Source organism: Ascaphus truei, chromosome 7 (genome assembly GCF_040206685.1).
Source record: "Ascaphus truei isolate aAscTru1 chromosome 7, aAscTru1.hap1, whole genome shotgun sequence".
NCBI classification, from domain to species: Eukaryota; Metazoa; Chordata; class Amphibia; order Anura; family Ascaphidae; genus Ascaphus; species Ascaphus truei.
In genome coordinates, this window is record NC_134489.1 from 15624710 (window position 1) to 15645454 (window position 20745).

Genomic DNA, 20745 nt, shown 5'->3' on the forward strand with positions numbered 1-20745 from the left:
GGACATAATGGGGACCCTGGTTGCCTTCAGTTTATAGGGATTGATCGTACCATTAACACCATAAGAGGAGGTGACATTGATCGCAGACTCCTGCAATGAGAGGCGGAATGGATATATCGCTTAAAAACTTTATATCCATTGGGTCTAAATGAGGGTTTGACAGTTACCCCCTTCATTTAGTCATTTGTCTGCCCCTATTGATCCGCCATGTAAATATGTTGTAAAGTGCACATAGTTTGATCCCCTTTTAGTTCCTCTGTATATAATGTCAATAATAGCAGTACAACACCCCCAATACTGTATTGATGAGAGAGAGAGAGAGAGAGAGAGAGAGAGAGAGAGAGAGAGAGAGAGAGAGAGAGAGAGAGAGAGAGAGAGAGAGAGAGAGAGAGAGAGAGAGAGAGACCTATTATTACGCTATTCATATCACACTTTGAGTGCAGCAATTGGGGTTCTTGTGTTACTTTTAGGCTAACTTCTCTCTCTACCATATGCATTTTATCCCCTTGCACCCTAGTTCCTCTTTTAGTTTAATTGGAGAGCGTTGATTCAATTTCTATAGGTAGTTACATTACAGACATTAGGTAAAGATTTTAAAAACCCTCCAAAATGTACTATACAGGTAAGCGCCTTATTTTTTTATTTTTACAAAGTTGTCCATCTCCTATATTAATCCAATTAAATATCCTATTGCTGTTAGTTAATTTTGATCCTAGAGGGGAGTGAGAAAGGGGTTTGTGGTTACTCATGAGTCCTTCAAATGTATCAGGTCATTACATACAGTAAACATAACACAGGTACAGAAAATTGTCAGTGTGAATTTTGTTTTGTTCACTCTTTTGCTATCAGAATTACCAGCAATGCTTTACTCTGCAACACATTAAATAACTGTGTGTTATTACACTGCTCTCTATGTTATTATATTATTCTGCATGTCATTCTGTTATATCACTCTGCATGTTATTATATCTCTTATCGTGGTATTATATTCTGCATGCTACATTAATTACCTAGATTGAAGCTGTAAACTGCTGACGGCGCGTGCACGTGACGGGTGCCGTCAGCATTCACGTGGCAGCATCTCAAGTATCACAGTATACAGCTGCCAGACGGCTCGCGTGCTGTTCCCTTCTAAGTGGGCAGGAGTCTAAGTGGTGACTCGGGAAGTACTGGTAAGGGGGGAGCTATCTGATTTTTTTTATATTGTATCACTGTGACATCAGCAATCATAGACTCCTAACGGTGGTAGCACATTCATGAATATGTGCATAGGCATACCAACAGCCGCACCGTTCCTAGGAGTAGATTAGCTCCAGTGCAGATGTCAATTAGTGACAGGAGCTCTCTGTATGTATGGAGTTTACAGCTTCAATCTAGGTAATTAATGTGAGTATTCTATGCAGTTCATGGGAGTGACCAAGCCATCATTGGGCTAATCATCTAACTGTTCAGTCAGCCAGTAGTACTCTGTGTATATATCTCTGCATATTGGCAGAATATTCACTTTGCAAACCTCATCATACACTCACCTTGCACCTATCTTTGACTAAAAAGATAGGTGAACCACACTATACAGAGGTCTCGGTGGTAATAGTATTCTAAGACAGTGGAAGCGCATTCATAAATATGCGCACAGGCATACAGACAACCACACTGTCGATAGGAATCTATACACCGCTGTAATTTCACTCTATGTATTTCAGCTAGCTCTTGTACTTTTGGAGCAATTTAGCTGTTGTCAGGTGATTAAGGACCCATTACACCACGCATAGTGAGGATATACCAGATATACTGCGCTGATTCATTTATCTGCATACCACCATTGTGAGTAAAATTACATTCTCACGTTATTACCTTTATACCTGTCTGACAATCAGGACAGGCTATCAGTTAGCTTTCCCCCTACACCAGTGTATACCTAATTACCACCCTAAGGGAATACTGCATATCAGATCCCTGGGAACGTTTTGATCTAATTAACCTCATACGTCTCCCTAACTTTACCAACCTGGAGTATCCTATATACTCATCAGTAGGGTTTATATATATGTGTGTGTCAATTGATGTATTTTAACACCCATTATTTTAATCAGCAAAGCATTAAAGATTATTTTTAATATATTTATCACTACACATTTAGGGGATATTGAGTGCTTTCAGTGGGTTCTTGTCCTTTCTATATTATATTATTCGGCATATATTTCTCCACCCCTCCACAAGCTCCATTTTTTAATGGAATTTAAAGCTCCCTGTCAGTTTATCAGTGCCTACCTTGCATGGACTCCTAATCAGTTGTATTGAAATATAAATCAATCTAGATTAGATAAAGGTAGTAAAAATTCTAGATGTCACTATCTTTAGCTCACTTGGTTCAATGATTAACTGAAGCTTCAAACTCCTCACCCACGTTATTTAACTAACAGGACTGCTGAGTCACTCACTTGTCCCTACAATGTATTTTTCTGACCTGGACAGGTTCACGTGAGTGTAAGTTCCATGCTGATAATGCTTGTGATTCTATTCAGCTACAGTTCATAGTGATGTGAGAAAATCCCCTCTGCTACTGCCCTATGGGTATTGTATTGTATGTCTTTATTTATATAGCGCCAAAAGTGTACTCAGCGCTTCACAAAGAATACAGTACAGGGAATTATAATTATACAATAAGCGCAGCAAAAATCAGACTATAGGAAAGGAAATCCCTGCCCCGAAGAGCTTACAATCTAAGAGGTTTCATGGGAAACTTACAGAGACAGCAGGTGAGGGAGTAAGTGCTGTAGATGGGTGGTGGGAGTGACTGATATAAACTATAGTATAGCTACAGTATCTGGAGCAATAGCAGAAGTTAAAGGCACATACAGTATTTACTAAAACGTTCTAAGCTTTAGAATGTCAACTTCCAATTATTTCAATAGGATTTAGGGCGTGCTAAAGTGTAGTACCTTTAGTGAATATTGACCACAGGCAGCAATTTGATGGATCAATATGGGGTGTTATAGGGGTTGGTAATATGGGGCAATAGATGGAGTTATAGGGGGCGGTTATATGGAGCAATAGGAGAAGTTATAATCAGTACATTTATGGGGCAATAAGAGAAAGTATGGGGAGTTTTTATATGGAGCAATAAGAGGAATGACTAGTCTGTGAAGACAGTTCTCCCTCCATTACAGAGGTTATGAGAGCTTTTTGCGGGTGCAGTAAAGATTGGATACTGTGGTGTTGTTTGAAAGCTTAAAATGCTATGGCCAAAGAATTGAAATACAGATGCAGCGGCCGTTATTCGCACATATCACAGAGCCGTGTTCGTGTGCGCTGCTGTACTCCACGCAGCCAATCCCACGGTTGATTTTGTTTGAATTTCATGGATCCCGATTGCTTTGGGTGCAATTCTCCGCGTTTCTGTAGAAGAAATGAATGCATTGTAATGTGTACAGTACAGTATTGTGTCAATTTGCAGGTGTTTAAAAACCAGAACACTAAAATACCATTTTCTGCACTCGATAAAACACGAGTCAACACACGGTAATGACGCGCCATGACGTGGGTATTCCGAGGTATACAACGCGTGATATGTTTGAGTAACGGCCGCTGCATCAGTAAATTACACTCATTTATGAAAAGAAAAACAGATAAGTGTTTACAGTAACTATATAATTTGTCATATTGGATGTAGCACTGAGCCGTTTTGTCTATTGAAGCATTAAGAGAAGTTATAAGTAGCAGTTGGGTCGGTGGGTGAATGACAGTTGAATGACAGTTGGGTGAATTGAAAATGGGTGAGTGGGTGGGTGAATGACGGTGGGTGGGTGGGAGACAGTGACTGGGTGACAGTGACTGGGTGGGTGGGAGACAGTAACTGGGAGACAGTGACTGGGTGGGTTGGTGAATGGCAATGACTGGGTGGGTGGGTGACAGTGACTGGGTGGGAGAGAGTGACTGGGTGACAGTGACTGGGTGGGTGGGAGACAGTGACTGGGTGGGAGAGAGTTACTGGGTGGGTGGGTGGGTGGGAGAGAGTTACTGGGTGGGTGGGAGAGAGTTACTGGGTGGGTGGGAGACAGTGACTGGGTGGGAGTCAGTGACTGGGAGACAGTGACTGGGTGGGAGACAGTGACTGGGTGGGAGACAGTGACTGGGAGACACTGACTGGGTGGGAGACAGTGACTGGGTGGGAGACAGTGACTGGGTGGGAGACAGTGACTGGGTGGGAGACACTGACTGGGAGACACTGACTGGGTAGGAGACAGTGACTGGGAGGGAGACAGTGACTGGGAGGGAGACAGTGACTGGGAGGGAGACAGTGACTTGGTGGGAGACAGCGACTGGGTGGGAGACAGTGACTGGGTGGGAGACAGTGACAGGGTGGGAGACAGTGACTGGGTGGGTGACAGTGACTGGGTGGGTGACAGTGGGTGATGGTGACAGTCTGTGGGGTGACTTACCTTGACCGGGTGGGTGCAGCTTGCCGCCGGACGCTTCCCCCTCCTGCCCCCGATATATCCGCGGCAGCTGCCCGGGACGGGAGTGGGCGCGGGAGGTGGGCCCTAGGGGGGCACGTGGGAAGTGGGCTCTAGGGGGGCATGCGGGAGGTGGGCTCGGGGGTCACGCGGGAAGCTGGCAGCGGGGGGAAGTGGGGGGAAGCGTGCCGCAGAAGGAGCTGGTACTTCCCTCTCCATCCCACGTTGGGAGTGCAGGGGGGGGGAAAGCGTGCCGCAGGAGCGGGGGGGTGGGAGCAGGCCCTGCTTGCCCTGCGCATGCGCGCCGGGACTGCAGGGAATCGCCGCCATTTTCTATAACTTTTTTTTTTAAATTTAATTTATTTAATTAACTGGCGCCCGGTCACGCAGGGGGCCGAGCCAGCCTGGCCCCCTTGACCCACGGGGCCCGGGATGCCAGTACCCTTTTTCTCCCCCTGTTGGCGGCCCTGTTTATCATATTGTAATAGGAGTGATTAATCATACCCATTGAAAATGGCATAAAGGCCTCATTTTTCTTGAAGCATCCGTTGCTGTCCAAGAAGTGATTGGGGTTGAATTTAAGTGTAGAGAAATGTGTGGGGTCCCGGAGAACGGAGCACAGCAGAGAGAAGACACTGGTGCCCTAGAGAAAGAGAGCATGCACTTTCTTGTTTATGTTCTTTTTTTTTTACGAAACATAATTCTGACAGGAAATTCCCATGTCAGTGATAACCTGGGATAATCCCTTTGCGGACTTTAATGCCCTGCAACACATTGACACACATGCTATTCACATTCTATGTGGGGGATAATGGAAATTAGATTACTCAATCTCCCTGTGCCTCAGGCACCAAAATTAGATTGTGATATACTCTAAGAGAAAAAAATGCACTAAAAATTGTTTGTGAATATATATATAACAATGTTATGATATATAATATGTACTATGTGTAAAATCCATATGCACTATAAAAAATTGATTGGAAAAAAGATTGCCAATTTTGTATGACAAATACATAATTAAAGCAGATATGAGATTCAATATGAGACAGAAAAAAGGAAATAACTGATTGGATTGCACATAAACATGATCATATAAGGAGGAGAAATTGCTAGATAATGAATTAGCGAATAGCCAAAATACTGATATTAAAGATTTAAATAAACAACTATAAGATAGATTGGATAAAACGAAGAAAGAAATTGTAAATATGAAACAGAAAAAATATCGGAGGGATAAAATGGATTATGATCAAAATAAACATAGAAACAAGAATAGGTTTTCATAGAAAAATAGGTCAGATCCATTTGAGATAGATATTGAGAAGCCTCTCCCACAAAATAAGAGTTTTGAATATACTGTAGTAAAAACAGCTTCCATAATAGTAGGAATAGCTCCAGTTAAATGGAACAATAAGATAAACAACATCCCTCTAAATACACACGTGTTCACAGTAGAAAAGTATCTTATAAACACCTAACAGGACCCAATAGAATCATTATGAAGATGAGACTTAAAGCAAACGAACAATAGAAACTTCAAATAGATACACTGCCCTACAAATATCACCAAGAGAAAAGAGCCATAAGTCTGTTTTTAAGGAGAGAAAGACATGGTCCAAGAATGAGGCAAGTCTGGGACCAAATAATCTTAGGAGAGAGAGAGTCAAACTTATGTCACCAATGGGCCAGAAAAGAAGCAACTCTCCAGACAAGGGACAAGAGGAGGAACTAATGTCCAATAAAGCAAAAAAAAAGCCCTTATAGGGTCATTACATGTAGCAGGAATATTTAATTTGTTAACAGTTGTTCTGACCTACAGCTGCGTCAGCTTTTATTCTAAAGTGGCGTTTGCCGAACCGCTCTGAATGCCGCGGCCCTACGCGCTCTGTTTTCCAACCGTTAGGCAATTGACTCTTTTTTCCATCGGGTTTCTATTGTGCGCAGAATCCATTTATCGGGCGCTGAAAATTGCATTTTAGCGTTGTCTGCAATACTGTCTAGAAACTCAAGTGGGTGATTGCGAGCTGTTGTCTTAAAAGTCTAATAGCAATTCAACCTACACAGTACAGCCGTACAGTCCTGCAAGTCTCTGTGTGTGTATAGCAATTGTAATTTGAAGAATTATATTTGAAGCAGAGATTAACATTATGCGTTCATACTGTATACAGTACTGTAGTCTTAGGCTCCTTAGCCATACACATAAAAAATATGAGCATACTGTACTGTATACAGGATAATAAAGGGAAAAGAAGTACAGTATTACAAAAATATAACGTTGCGTCTTCTTCCGAATATAAAATATTTTTTCCGCTCATGCGGATTGGAACCTTGTTGAAACGCATACTGTATGCGTGTCATCACATTTCTATATGTATTCTTTATTAATCAATACTTTTGCTAGGCTTGCTCTTCTTTTCCTACTGTTTTTATTTTATGCGCATGCGTGTATGTCTTATTGGAACATTGTTGAAAAGCATATGCGTGTTATCACATTTACGCGCATGCGTGTATGACTTCTCATTCACTTTGAATTTCAAGTCTGAAAAAACAACAACTTTTTTTTCCTTTCTCGACATGGGCTCGCATAACAATTTTGGGTATTCTGAGATTCAATCACTACTGTACAGCTGCGACAGCCTTTAGTCTAAATCAGCCGAAGCCGCGCCGCTCTGATAACCGCGGCAAGACACTCTCTGTTTTCTTATTTTTCCGAGCGGTTTTCGTTATTTTAGCGCTTGCTTTTTTAGCGTTGTCTGCAATACTGCAATACCGTCTAGAAACTCAGGTGGGCGATCGCGAGCTGTTGTCTTAAAAGTCTAATAGCAATTCAACCTGCTGTACATTTCTGCAAATCACTGTATGCGCGCGCAGTAATTGTTCTGTAAATTTGAAGATTTATATTTGAAGCAGAGATTAATTAACGTTCTGAGTTCATACTGTATACAGTAGTAGTACTGTATGAGGCTCCTTAGGGAAAAGAAGTACAGTATTACAAAAATATAACGTCGCGTCTTCTTCCGAAAAGAACATTATCACATTTCTATATGTATTATATATTGATCAAATCTTTTACTAGGCTTGCTCTTCTTTTCATACTGTTTTTATTTAAGGCGTATACATGTATGTCTCATTTGAACACTGTTGAAACGCATAGGCATGTTACAGTATCACATTTCTGCGCATTAAACATTATGATGACCTTTTGAAAATATTTCTTTGAACTGATAATCCATCATACAGCACTCTCCCCGTCGCCCCAGCACACACAGGGCTCAAGGATTTCAACTTCTTATCTACACCTCTCCCACACCATTCATTTGTAATGGATGGCTTTCTGGCTTGGATATTATGAGAATCAAGTTTATTGCCATCTGCATCAAGTGAACCACTGTCTTCAGGAAAGGAGGTCAGAAAGAGCGCATCACTGGGTCCTCACATCTAGGATCTCCCCTGTTCAGGTGAGCACAACCGAACTACCACCAATGGACACTTCTGAACCTATGCAACTGGGAGGTACTAGTCTCTCTAATTCTGAGAAGCAACATTGTAAGAATGCTGTGTCACGGTAACTTGTGAAGGGTTATAATATACACAAAATCTCTGGGTTGAATTGAACATGACTTAGATATGATAAATTAAGTTTATTCCTTGAAAAAGGTGAACACACAAGATTGCACAAATAACATACAGAATATGAACACTTACTCAGGGTTTGGGGCAATGAAGCAATCATGATCTGGATTGGCAATTCATTCCCGATACAGGATACAAAACGAAGTCACAACGAAGACACTGGGCATAGGGCTTACACTCGTTTATATGGGGTTTCAGCCCTATCCCTTAACATTGGGTGCTAAGCATTGGTTATCAATTACTTCCACCCAATTACCCCTTGCCACCTAACGTGAGAAGCAAGGTAATACCTGCCCACAGGGGTGGACATTATTCTAATCAGCTGCTAATTTCCCTAGCCCCCTCCCAAAAGGCTAGGTGCCTCCAAGTCTGCCTTTTACAGGAAAACCTTTGTCTCAAGGTGTGAAACACAACACTTTACTCAAGTACCCATGTCCTGCTCTTCTTTGTCCTAGCATACCCAAGCAGGGTGGGGGAGCCTTTGATCAGGGGGGTAATTGTAGACCACTTTTCGCCTGAGCATTAACATACCATATGGGCCTCTAGCTTTCCCGGGCTTAGAAATACCAGGGATGCAGAGTAACATTTTAAAATGAAACATATATTAAAATAATCTGTTCTGTGGGTTTGAGCGGGCTGAAATTTGCAAGGTCCTCATGCCGGAGGACCCTTGCCATAGTGGCCAAATATCAGCCTTCCACGACCCCCAGACCCGGAGATACCAAAACCAAATTAAAATCCCCTATTAACTTTAATGCAGGATTCTCCGCTATAAGCTAAAATAAATCACTGCATTTCACTCTTCCATTGAAATCAATGGGCTCCGCCGCTATAGACTTTTAATGGAGCAACTCCGCTATTGAAGTCAATGGGAAAACCTAATTTTTCACAGTTACACATACAGTGGCGACACACTTTATACTTAGTAGGCTTAGTAGGCTTTTTCCCTTTTTCGTTTTTTTCCCTCGGCGTGCCGCGCATCACCGATGCGCGGTCACGCTTTATTGGGAGTGTGCACGCATGGCGCGCGTGCCCTGGGTTGCTCTATTGTGGGGGATGGTGGTGGGGGGCTCCGGGGGACCCGGAGAGGGGAGTGGGGTGCCTCGCGCGCCCGGTATCTGTCGCGGCCGAGACCGGGTAAAGGTAAGAATAAACTCGGCCGCGACAGTACTCCGTCTGGTTGATCGGATAGGGCTGGAAATTGCCATGCAGTCATGCCGGAGCAGTGACTACATTCTACCCAAATCCCAGCCGTCTGGTACTCACAGAACCGGAGATATGGGTTTTCACTTTACATACTTTCGGATTTATCCGTTTCAAAGCCACGCGGCTTTCCTCCATTAGAATCAATAGGGCCGCGCTGCCATTGAAGTCAATGGGAAACACACACTTTTTTACAGTTAACCATACTCCGTTCGGTTGAGGGGAGAGGGCTGGAAATTGCCATGCAGTCATGCCGGAGCAGTGAATACATCCTGGCCAAATCCCCACAGAACCCACAGAGTTATGGGTTTACACTTTACCCTGTTTTCCACTTAGTGTTTGAAAGCCACGCAGCTTTCTCTGCCATTGCGGACAATGGTGCGACCCTCGTGGCCAGCGCAACCCTTTCTCGCAGCCATTAACTGTCGGACCCGGTTGGGGTCGAGTGAGGGGGTTCCTAGGGGTCAGGGGCAAAACAAATTTTATTTCTGGGTGCCCTAGAACAAAAATTCCCACGCCAATTGGATGTGAACTTGACCGAGACCTGATCAAAGCTCTTTTTAGACATTGTTTCCGCTCTTGCGGCTTTGCGGTCTGGCAGGCAGCAAGCTCGTCTCCGGAGGTCGGTTCCAGTAATCCCCATTGAAATGCAATACTCCATTCACTTTCAATGGGGAACCGCTGCTCCTCCTCTTAGGAGCCACCTGCAGGTCTTCTATGATATCGGGTCCAAACCACTGACATTCCCATTGACTTGCATGGGGCTTCAATGGCGGCCTATGGACAAGCTGCAAAATGGAGCCTGAAAAGGCGGGAAAATGAACACAGGGCTATAAACACAAAATTAACATTAACCCTTTCCCTCCCGACTGGATCCCAGTGTATGTGGTTGATGCATACACTGTCCAGGTGCAAACACCAATAATTGTACCCATATACATTTCTATCACATAGAACACAGGTTGCCCTGAGGCAAGGGAATAAAAATACATTAATTTCCTCTAAATGTGGGAATAGGATAACCAAGGGACATACCTTTTGGTTGTGAAGCAGGGGAACATATGTATTATGAATACATTTCGGGTTAACCCCTCACTTCCCAGACAGTGGACGGGGGTGTCTAATGGGGTGACCCATTTATTACTCGCTTGGTACCCCTCCCCCGTCACATGCGGGTCTTTGTCTTTATTGTGGAAATCCCGGACACCTTGCCTATTCTTGTCCCAATAAGTAGGGAAACACGAAGTTCCGATGAGAACCAGGGGAGTCTCATTGGGAACAGTTTCTCTCTCCCCTATCTCTGTTGATAACCCCCTAGGATTCTCCTTTCCATTACTCTTTCAGGGGACTGGTTTCTTGTTTCTACCCTTGCCTTCCTCGATTCAGGCTCTGGGGGCAATTTTATAGATCAAGGTTTTGCGGAACATCACCATATTTCCTTCAGACGTAAGAAGAACCCCATAGGTCTTGAGGCCATTGATAGTAGACCACTACAACCAGCTTTCATCTCACTGGAGACCGAGGTTCTTCACCTTAAGACGGGAAGTGATCACCTGGAGAAGATTCAGTTCAATGTGATACATACACCTTCCGTAGGAGTAATTCTCGGACTTCCCTGGTTACAGATCCATAATACCCAGGTGGATTGGCTGAATGTATTGGGAGAGGGGGGTTGGCCCGGTATTAAAGGGGTTGCACCCCATATGGCCACCCCCTGACCTCACAAGGGAGGCAAGGGGTTAACTGGACGGCGGTCCAGGAATGTGGCTTACACCATGTCATGTTAGGAAAATGTATGTTCCCCTGTTCCCATGTTTCATTATAATGTCAGTGTCTGCACCACACACACACACCGGGATCCATCTGGGAGGGCAAGGGTTAATAGTTGTATAGTGACAAACTGTGATTTATTTTATAGCGGATGATTTTGTGTTAAAGTATGAAACGGTTTAAGTGGTATTTGTGTATCTCCGGTTCTGAAGGTCGCAGCAGGCTGACACTTGGATCATATGATGTCCCAGTTCCGGCATTAAGATCTGAAAAGTTTGGACACGCTGGACCTAATGGAACCGGATATTTTAATATGTCTGTGTTTTAACTTTAATATTGTTTTCCAAGGCGGGGATTAAAAAATCCGCGCAGATTCATTCACACAAAGGAATGCAAATGGTCAGGGGGGTGACCCAAAGTCTAGGAACCAAGTACTGATCAAAAGACTCTGCCACTCTAACTGTTTACCTGAGGGCGGAGAAGCATCAAACTGGAGTGATTTGTAAGTGTTATATCTACACCTACAAACAATTAAGATCCTGCCAGATACTTCATCTGGTAGACTGGTCATCGCCCCTGATTTAACTATGGGGCAACAGAAAAAAGACCCTCAGAGTCCCAGTACGCATGGGCTAACTAGCTGGGGGGCATGGGTTAAACTGTGTTTCCACCTTAGGGATTGGATACAGTTAATTGTTCACCAATAGTCTGTATTCAATGTTAAGAATAGGGTTACGCAGGTATATAAACTGTGTCAACCCTACAGTTCTTGTTCTTCTGATTTCATCTTGAATGTCACCGGATTGCTGGAGAATTGCAAGCTGATACTTCTCCATTCCCCAACCCTAAGTAAGTGTTACCTTCTTGCCTGTTAATTGTACTATATTGCTGTGGTCACCTTTTTAAGGAATAAATATATTTTATTATATCTAAGCCTCGTTCAGTTCAACCCAGATATTTGGTGTTTGTTATATCTTGTCATAAGTTACCGTGACAAGCATATAATTAACTGGTAGCAGCAGCGGGATTGAACTGAACCTGTATTACAGTGTACTGGGGGACCCTGTAATATAGTGGGAACTCAAAGGGAATTGCGAGTTCCTGGGACTAAAGATATTGAACACACAGTAGTGCAACAGTTAACACAAGTTGTAACACCACCTCACTGCTGCGACCGTGAACCATGAGCGAGGCTGAAGACTCATCCGACATGAGGACCCAAGCTCAGCTAAAGGACAAGTGCCGTGAATATGGACTGCCCTATAAGAACCAGGAGGTCGCAGACATGGTTGACGCAATCGGTGACTATGAAGCCCGGCTTGCAGAGCCTCAGGATGCGGCTCAGCTTGCCCTTATACAGCCACCCGGAGATCAGGGAAGGAACCCAGTGCCAGGGCGGTGGAATCTCGGGGAGGAACGAGTGCACCTCCCTGGAGCAGTGCAATAGGAGGGGTACTGGTTGCTGCGGCTACCAGTCCGTTCACCCCTGAAATGTTGGCACTGATTACTGCGTGGGGTGACAGAGGGACACCGGAGCAGTGGCTGCAGTTTATCACAGACCCGCTTATTGCCCCCCTGTCCAACCCAACAAAGATGAACTCAAACTGGATCAGCATAGTCTCACCAAGTTCTTGGAAAGTACTGATCAGATCGACAGTTTTCTAATGAACTTTAGAACTTTATAAGAACTTTCTAAAGAATCAGTGTCGGCGGTACAAAGTGCTTCCCCAGCATCAGGTTGCACGTTTGGACCCCTTACTGTCCGGCGTGGCTAAGCAGACAATGATGGCGCTTCCAGATGAGTATGCTGATAACTATGACCACCTGAAAGAAATGTTACTGTTTCAGTACGATTTTACCCCTGAAGTCTACCGGGATAAATTCCGGCAGGAAGAGAGGCAGCCCCTGGAGTTCTATGTTACCTACGTGACCTGCATGGCTTTGTACGGGATACGCTGGGTGGAGGGCTATGAGGCACAGACTTACCAACGCCTGCTGGACCTCATCTTTCAGGAGCAGCTCATGCAGCAGTTCCCGCCGGCGGTGAGGGCTTGGGTGTACGACAAGAAGCCCAAGACTTACCAGGAGGTGGCGAGGCTTGCAGACGACTATGTGGCTAGCCGAGCCCTGATGCGCGCCAAAGCAGTAGCCAAGGCGGCGGTGGCGGCAGCACCGGCCAAAAAGTCTGCCAATACCCCCCAATGGACTCAGATGCCGCCTGCGGGCATCAGTCCACCAAAGGCGGGGGAGCTCCGGCACGAGCGCCGGTGCTACAACTGCAACCACCCTGGTAAAATCAGACCAGATTGCCCGGAACCCCTGCGTTCTGGCAGACCCCATCAAGGGCAACGCACCCTAGCTGCGAAGCCGGTAGCCCGCGTGTGGGTGGCTTCCACCACAGACTCCGGACCGGTCATGGAACCAACTCCCAGCGAGATGTCCCATGCCACACCTGTCCCGGTTTCATCGGTGCCTACAGCCAGGAGCGGAGGACATCTCAGTGCGGACCTGCAGCAGACGGATGGCCTGAGCAGACATCTCACCCCGGTCACAGTCAGTGACCGGCAAGCAGTTGGCTTGATGGATTCAGGAGCTGCAGTGACCCTGGTCCGACCTGATATGGTCCAGCAAGAGGAATTACTCCCAGGCCCTGGGATACAGATCACTGTGGCCGACAGGGAGCCACGTTTCCTGCAAGTGGCCAGAATCTTTCTAGAATTGGGGGGAGGGTCACGGTGTGCGGGAGGTGGGGGTTTTACCCGGTTTGGATGCTGAAGTTATTCTTGGCAACGATCTGGGTCCGATGTCCTGCACCTACGACCGAGTGCCCAAACCTGCTGCAGTGGCGGCGGTTACCTGGAGCCAGACAGCGGCAACGGCGGCGGCGCCAGTACCCCAGCCTTTGGGACCAACGTTAGTGGAGGGCGCAGAGGAGCCCGGGGAGGTAAGCCAGGATCAGTTGCAACCACAGACTGACTTACTGTTCCCCCTCACTCTTCCCCATTCTCTGGACAATGACATGACTGGGGGGTGGCCAGAATTAGGAGCCCAGTTTAGGGAGGCAGTGAAGACAGACCCTACCCTGGCCAACGTGAGACTTCGGGCGTCCGAATCTCAGGCAGGGGAAGGCACTGAGCACTGCCTATGGTATAAGGGACTCCTGTATAGAGAAGATGGGTACCCAGGGATAGAGGAGGGATTGACCAGTAAGCGACAGCTAGTAGTGCCCCAGGGGTACCGACAGCAACTGTTACGGGTAGTTCACTCTATTCCGTTAGCGGGACATCAGGGGGTCAACAGAACATGAGCCCGGTTATTACATCGTTACTACTGGCCAGGGGCATCTTGAGATGTGGGCAATTTCTGCCGCTCTTGTGATGCCTGCCAGCGAGTGGGTAAGGCGGGCGACTGTGTGAAGGCACCCTTGAAACCCCTACCGATAATAGGGGAACCCTTCCAGAAAGTAGCGAAGGATCTTGTAGGACCCCTTATGATTCCTAGCAGGTCAGGGAAGCGCTACATCCTCACGGTGGTGTATTTTGCCACCCGGTACCCTGAGGCGGTAGCGCTTGGCACCATAGATGCCAAGACAGTGGCAGCAGCTTTGCTGAACATTTTTGCTAGGGTAGGTTTCCCTAGTGAGATGCTAACCGATCAGGGGTCGCAGTTCATGAGTGAACTGTTACATTGTCTCTGGGATGCCTGCGGTGTACAGCACCAGCGCACTACCCCTTACCATCCCCAGACAAACGGATTATGTGAGAGGTTTAACGGTACCCTGAAGCAGAGGCTTCGGACCTTTATAGAGGTGGAGGGGAAAGACTGGGAGATTCATTTACAGCACTTGCTATTTGCCTACTGAGAGGTACCGCAGGAATCTACATGCTTCTCCCCCATCGAGCTACTATATGGCTGCAGGGTACGTGGCCCTCTGGACCTATTCTGTGAGGGATGGGAAGGGGAGGCTACTGCTACTGATGCTTCAGTGATCCAGTATGAAGTAGATCTCCGAGACCAGTTAGAGATGCTCATGGGGGTGGCCCAGGACCACCTCAGGGCCGCTCAGACCAAGCAAACGCAATGGTATGACCGGAATGCCCGTAGCAGGGAATTCATCCCAGGACAGCAGGTGCTTGTTCTCAAACCCACTCGGGAGAACAAGTTGATGGCTGCCTGGTCGGGACCGTACCCGGTTATCCGAAAATTGAATGAGTACAACTATGTTGTACAGGTAGAGCCTGAGAGGCATAAGACATATCACGTCAATATGCTGAAAGAATACAGAGCACCGAGTATGGGAGCAGTAATGGCCATTTGTAGCCCACTGCTGGAGGATCCAGCGAGCAATGCTCTGCCTGATCTCCTAGGGGAGGCTAGGCAGGGAAACACTGCGGAGCAGGTAAAGATAGGGGCACAGTTGAGTGCTAGGCAGCAGGTTGAAGCCAGGGACATGCTAGCTAAGTTTAGGGCCCTCTTCACTGACATGCCAGGGACCACACATCTCACAAAACACCCAGTGCACACAGGGGATCTGCAGCCACTGCATAATACATGCTTATAGAGTGTCAGCAGAGGTCAAGACCAGTATGGAAAGGGAGATAGAGGAGATGCTGACCCTAGGGGTAATTACTCCATCCCAGAGTCCTTGGCCAAGCCCGGTAGTTCTAGTCCCTAAGAAGGACAAGACCACCCGGTTTTGTGTGGACTACCGCTTGCTCAACGCTGGGACGTGTCAGATGCCTACCCCATGCCCCGCATGGATGAGTTACTGAATTAACTCGCGGGGGCAAAGTATCTGACCACTATGGATTTGAGCAAAGGCTATTGGCAAATCCCCCTGACCCTGGAGGCTAGTGAGAAGTCAACATTCATCACTCCAAGTGGCCTCTATGAGTTTTTGGTGATGCCATTTGGGATGAAGAATGCCCCGGCTACCTTCCAACACCTGGTCAATAGGTTACTGGAAGGGATGCAGAGCTATGCCAGGGCTTACTTAGATGACATCGCTATCTTCAGTAATTCCTGGGACTCCCACTTAGGACATGTAGCTGCGGTGCTGGATAGGATCAGGGAGGCTGGGCTTACCTTGAAACCCACTAAGTGTATGGTAGGGATGGCAGAGGTCCTGTACTTTGGGCACAGGGTGGGTGGAGGGCACATCAAACAAGAGCCAGCCAAGGTAGAAGCCATAGTTCAGTGGCCTGTTCCAAAAACCAAGAAACAGGTCATGGTCTTTTTGGCACCGCAGGGTGCTATAGGAAGTTTGTCCCACAGTACAGCGCCGTGGTCAAACCCCTGACTGATTTGACTAAGAAGCAACTGCCTATTCTTATCACCTAGACTCCTGCCTGTGGAACTGCTTTCCAGGGACTCAAAACTGCACTTGCTGGGGCCCCCATACTGGCTGCCCCGGACTATACCAAACATTTCCTTATACAGACTGATGCCTCGGACTATGGCATTGGGGCTGTGTTGAGCCAAGTGGGGGACGACGGCAGAGAACACCCTGTGGTGTACCTCAGCCGAAAACTACTCCCCAGAGAAGTGGCCTATGCCACCATTGAGAAAGAGTGCTTGGCCATTGTGTGGGCACTCAAAAAACTCCAGCCCTTTGTGTATGGAAGGGCTTTCACGGTCCTCACAGACCACAATCCCCTGAGTTGGCTGCAGAGGGCATCAGGGGAGAATGCCAAGTTGCTAAGGTGGAGCTTGGCCTTGCAAGATTTTGAGTTTACTATTCAGTACAAAAATGGTCGTGAAAACAGCAATGCTGATGGACTTTCACATCAGGACTATCCCTCTGAGACTGAGTTTGTTAAGTATGCCAGCAGTGCCCCACTCCCCGTTAGGGCCAGTGGGCCACAGGTCACCCATTATGAAGGTGAAGTGTAGAGGGAGAGGGGGGTTGGCCCGGTGTTAAAGGGGTTGCACCCCATATGGCCACCCCCTGAACTCACCAGGGAAGCAAGGGGTTAACTGGACTGCGGTCCAGGAATGTGGCTTACACCTTATCATGTCAGGAAAATGTATGTTCCCCTGTTCCCATGTTTCATTATAATGTCAGTGTCTGCACCACACACACCGGGATCCATCCGGGAGGGCAAGGGTTAATAGTTGTATAGTGAAAAACTGTGATTTATTTTACAGCGGAGAATTTTGTGTTAAAGTATGAAACGGTTTTAGTGGTATTTCTGTATCTCCGGTTCTGAAGGCTGCAGCAGGCTGAAACTCGGATCATATGATGTCCCAGTTGCGGCATTAAGATCTGGAACGTTTGGACCCGCTGGACCTAACGGAACCGGATATTTTAATATGTCTGTGTTTTAACTTTAATATTGTTTTCCAAGGCGGGGATTAAAAACCCTTGTAGATTCCTTCACACAAAGGAATGCAAATGGTCAGGGGGGCGACCCAAAGTCTAGGAACCAAGTACTGATCAAAAGACTCTGCCACTCTAACTGTTTACCTGAGGGCGGAGAAGCATCAAACTGGAGTGGTTTGTAAGTGTTATATCTACACCTACAAACAATGAAGATCCTACCAGATACTTCATCTGGTAGACTGGTCGTCGCCCCTGATTTAATTATGAGGCTACAGAAATAATGCCCTCAGAGTCCCAGTACGCATGGGCTAACTAGCTGGGGGGCATGGGTTAAACTTTGTTTCCACCTTAGGGATTGGATACAGATAATTGTTCACCAATAGTCTGTATTCAATGTTAAGAATAGGGTTACACAGGTATATAAACTGTGTCAACCCTACAGTTCTTGTTCTTCTTATTTCATCTTGAATGTCACCGGATTGCTGGAGAATTGCTAGCTGATACTTCTCCATTCCCCAACCCTAAGTAAGTGTTACCTTCTTGCCTGTTAATTGTACTATATTGCTGTGTTCACCTTTTTAAGGAATAAATATATTTTATTATATCTAAGCCTCGTTCAGTTCAACCCAGATATTTGGTGTTTGTTATATCTTGTCATAAGTTACCATGACACTGAACTACGGAGTTCCTTCTGTACCAAGAACTGTATCATGGAATCCAATAGCATTTGTGGAACCATCATGTCTGAAGTGAAGGAAATGGTACTATTGCCTGAGGAGTATGCCGAGTTCAGCGACGTCTCTGATAAGGTCAAGTCTGAAGTATTACCTTCACATCGTCCTTTTGACTGTCCCATTGAATTATTCCCAGGCACATCTCCGCCCAGAGGGACATCTTACCCATTATCCACGTCAGAGACCAAGGCCATGAGGGAATACATTTCCAAGAATCTACAGAGAGGATTCATTCGTAACTCTACCTCGAATTACAAAGGGTGGGTGGGGGAGTGGGGGAATAAGCTCTTGCTGCTGTCCTGAAAATGGTGCCAGGGGTTAACGGAACTAAAGAGCACAAAATACTTGCAAGAGCAAGCAAAAGAACCCCTTTTAAACAAGCACTCATGAAGTGAAAAAATGTATTTAAAATAACTAAACCTTTAATAAATGCTAATGGGTAACAGTGAACACAAAACACTTAAAAAACAAATTAAACAGCTAATTCCCAGTCCTTAAACCAAGGCTGGTTGACATGTGAATCTAGGGATTGGTAGTTACCTGGCAAAAGCAGAATGGATGTTTAGCTGATGCCTCAGTGTGGTATGTAGCTGTAGAAATAATTATATGTCTATCACGGACAGAACGAACCGGACATATAAATTCATACCTACACTGACTAAATTGATTCAAAGAGTGTGTTAGTGCTAATGCATTAATATACTTAATGTATATGAATCAACCAAAATATATATAAAAGAAACCCTAGAAACGGCGCGTAAATATAACATGGATTAAAAAAGCTACTATGTAGCTAGATTGAAGCTGAGAATGAAATGTGTGGTGTATAGACAATATCAGCATATCACTTTACACATTATCTGTTTGTAGTCAAATACCTCAGCGTATATAGGAGTTCTCACAGAGATAAATCTTAGACTAGTGAGAAACTTCCCACGGGCTTCCGTGGAAACAGCACAGTGTAATAGGACAGAGTTGTATAAGTAATAATTGATACTAGCTGAGAGACCCGGCGTTGCCCGGGATGTAATTTTGGGGGGGGCGTACGACAGGGTTAGGCTTCCCCCCCCCCTTGACAGCTAGGTGGGTGACTGAGTTGACTGAGTGTGTGGGTGACTGTGTGGGTGGGTGGGTGACACTTGACTGAGTGGGTGGGTTGGTGACTGAGTGGGTGACTTTGGGTCGGTGACTGGGTGGGTGACTTTGGGTCGGTTTGACTTTGGGTCGGTAGGTGGGTGACTTTGGGTCGGTGGGTGGGTGACTTTGGGTTGGTGGGTGGGTGGGTGAGTTTGGGTTGGTGGGTGGGTGGGTGAGTTTGGGTCGGTGGGTGGGTCGGTGACTGGGTGACTTTTTCAGGGTCGGTGACTGGGTGGGTCAGTGACTGGGGTCGGTGACTGGGTGGGTCAGTGAGTGGGTAGGTGGGGTTGGTGAGTGGGTGGGTGGGGTCGGTGAGTGGGTGGGGTCAGTGACTGGGTGGGTGGTTTTGGGTGAGACTGGGTAGGTGAGTGTGAGACTGAATGGGTGGGTGAGTGTGAGACTGAATGGGTGGGTGAGTGTGAGACTGAATGGGTGGGTGAGTGTGAGACTGAATGGGTGGGTGAGTGTGAGACTGAATGGGTGGGTGAGTGGGAGACTGAATGGGTGGGTGAGTGGGAAACTGAATGGGTGGATGAGTGGGAAACTGAATGGGTGGGTGAGTGGGAAACTGAATGGGTGGGTGAGTGGGAAACTGAATGGGTGGGTGAGTGGGAAACTGAATGGGTGGGTGAGTGGGAAACTGAATGGGTGGGTGAGTGGGAGACTGAGTGGGAGACTGAGTGGGAGAGTGGGTGGGAGACTGACTGGGTGGGAGACTGACTGGGTGGGTGAGTGGGAGACTGACTGGGTGGGTGAGTGTGTGACTGACTGGGTGGGTGAGTGGGTGACTGACTGGGTGGGTGAGTGGGTGACTGACTGGGTGAGTGGGTGACTGACTGGGTGGGTGAGTGGGTGACTGGGTGGGTGAGTGGGTGACTGACTGGGTGGGTGAGTGGGTGACTGACTGGGTGGGTGAGTGGGTGACTGACTGGGTGGGTGAGTGGGTGACTGACTGGGTGGGTGAGTGGGTGACTGACTGGGTGAGTGGGTGGGTGAGTGGGTGACTGACTGAATGGGTGGGTGACTGGGTGACTGACTGAATGGGTGACTGAATGGGTGGGTGACTGAGTGACTGGGTGGGTGACTGAGTGACTGGGTGGGTGACTGAGTGGGTGGGTGACTGAGTGGGTGGGTGACTGAGTTGACTGAGTTGACTGGGTGGGTGGGTGACTGAGTGGGTGGGTGACTGGGTGGGTGTGTGGGTGGGTGACTGGATGGGTGACTGGGTGGGTGGGTGGGTGACTGACTGGGTGGGTGACTGACTGGGTGGGTGACTGACTGGGTGGGTGACTTGACTGAGTGAGTGGGTGGGTGACTGAGTGAGTGGGTGGGTGACTAAGTGAGTTTTTGAGTGACTAAGTGAGTGGGTGGGTTACTGAGTGGGTGGGTGACTGAGTGGGTGGGTGGGTGACTGTGTATGTAATTATTGTGTGTGATTGTTGATTGTGTGGGGTGTGTGTGTGGATGAGTGAGTGTGTGATGTGAT

General features: G+C 46.8%; 1 long non-coding RNA gene across 1 annotated transcript in view; it reads left to right on the forward strand.

Moving 5' to 3' along the window:
- The first annotated feature begins 1067 nt into the window (after positions 1-1067).
- The window catches only part of LOC142498739 (uncharacterized), a 65498-nt gene continuing 45820 nt past the window's right edge, over positions 1068-20745 (forward strand). The window contains exons 1-2 of the long non-coding RNA XR_012802541.1: positions 1068-1172; positions 7721-7918. This is a non-coding gene — a long non-coding RNA (uncharacterized LOC142498739). The remainder of the gene's footprint in view (positions 1173-7720; positions 7919-20745) is intronic.